General features: G+C 40.2%; 1 pseudogene; it reads right to left on the bottom strand.

Moving 5' to 3' along the window:
• Positions 1-996: 996 nt before the first annotated feature.
• On the bottom strand, positions 997-1,402 carry LOC101127990 (replication protein A 14 kDa subunit-like; annotated as a pseudogene).
• Positions 1,403-2,023: the final 621 nt, after the last annotated feature.

The following is a 2,023-nucleotide window of genomic DNA, read 5'->3' as shown; positions in this document are numbered from 1 at the left end:
GAGCGGACCTGAGTTCAAGTTTTGGCTCTGGCATTAGTAGCTCCATAACCTCGGAAAAGCCTCTAACCTCTCTGTGTTCTACAAAATGAGAATTATCACTCTAACTACCTTGTAAGGTTGTGATGAAGATGAAAGACAACAACACGTTAAAGTGGTCAACACAGTACCCAGTATGTTGGCCATGTTTAATCAATTTAGCTATGATTACTGTTTATTATTGCCACTCTTCTCTTAGACCTTCTAAAGTTAAGGTAAAGGGCTCTGAAGTCCCTATGCTGTAGCTGCTCCTAAACTGAAAATGCCCTCATCCTCTGACCCACCTTGGTAAACAATATTTTGAGCAGTGCATCACAACTTCGGTAAAAGGTTCTGATTTTAAAGTTTATAAATTTAGAGAATGTTGATATTTACTATGCTGTATTTTTTAGTGTGTACTATTTTAGTTTTTACTAATAAAATAGAAACCTAAACTCAGACAACTGCTTTATTCTTGCATCTAATCTGACCATATATTGTAGAAGCAATTCTTTGTAACGGGACTTAGGTGAGAGCTGTCAATACATCAGTTTGGCCAAAAACTGTAGATTGGAATATCTAAAGCCAGACAAATAAAATTTTAAAAAGAGCAAATTGATCAGGCGCAGTGGCTCACACCTGTAATCCCAGCCCTTTGGGAGGCCAAGGTGGGTGGATCGCTTGAGGCCAGGAGTTTGAAACCAGCCTGGCCAACATGGCGAAACCCTGTCTCTACTGAAAATACAAAAATTAGCCAGACATGCGGGCAGGTGCCTGTAATTCCAGCTACTTGGGAGGCTGAGGCATGAGAATCGCTTGAACCCAGGAGATGGAGGTTGCAGTGAGCCAAGATTCAGCCACTGCACTCCAACCTGGGCAATAGAGTGAGACACTGTCTCAAAAAAAAAAAACCAAAAAAATTAAATATGAGAAAGCACAGAAATATCTCCCTCAAACAAGAAGGGTCTCCTCTAATAGTATTTAATGTAGCTCATTTGCAATCATATGAAAATTCATCAAGATCAAATCATGTTGCACAATCCCTAAAGGATAAAACTGAGGGAACTCATGGATAATTTTCACAGCTTCATTGTAAAGTCCAAGATCAAAAGGATGGTTATCTTCTTTAAACTGGACATAAGATGCACACATGATGGTTGCCTTGGTGCTTACTCTTCCAACACTTCCAAGATTCCAGAGATTTCTTCATGAAGGGGCTCCATTAACTCAATGATTCCATTTTTTCCTTCTTCATCTGAAAGAATAAACATTTTTCCAGTGGGATGAGTCTTTTCCAGCCTCCCTATGAAGCAGATGGGCTGGTCGATGAAACAAGTAGCATGCCGGCGTTGATGCACGACCTGGGCAACTCCATTATGTCCACCATGACTACAGTCCAAGACTGCTGCTGTGGAGAAACTGACTTGATGACTGAAAGTATGCGTCACATGGGTGTCTGTATCTGCTGTGCTCTATTACAGTGCCTTCGTCTGTCAAAAGTCTTTAATCCAAGACTATGCAGTCAGACAAAAATCATTGAAACATGAAATGTCTTACAAACTGTGAAAGTACATAATACCTGTAAGTGGCAATTTAATTGACATGAGGTATGAATTTGGCAATAGTGGTAGCTGACATCACAGTCAGTTTCTGCTAACCTGACTATTCTTTAAGCGACTGAGACAAAAATAGAATCTTCTCTGAATTTTCAGAGTTATCTTTAATTACTGACAAACCTTGGAATTCTAGTGAATTCCATTTAAATCAGTGAGGCTCAGAAATGTTATTTATTTCTTTCCAGCTTAGCCTGATAACAACTTACTCTAGTGCCCACTTACTTATTTCTGGAAACAAAATCACACAATTGAGATTCCAGGTCTAGGCTCCACTGACGCAGACATGAGCAAAGTTCCAAAACAGGAAAGAATGTGGAGGAGATGGTGGCTGATTCTCCTAACTGCCAGCTCCCTGAATGAACTAGTCTCCACCCATAACTGCAGCCAACCCT

The sequence above is a fragment of the Gorilla gorilla genome, chromosome 5 (assembly GCF_029281585.2).
Source record: "Gorilla gorilla gorilla isolate KB3781 chromosome 5, NHGRI_mGorGor1-v2.1_pri, whole genome shotgun sequence".
In the NCBI taxonomy this organism is placed as follows: Eukaryota; Metazoa; Chordata; class Mammalia; order Primates; family Hominidae; genus Gorilla; species Gorilla gorilla.
Note: the sequence above shows the minus strand (reverse complement) of the source record. Positions and strands in the feature narration are given on the sequence as shown.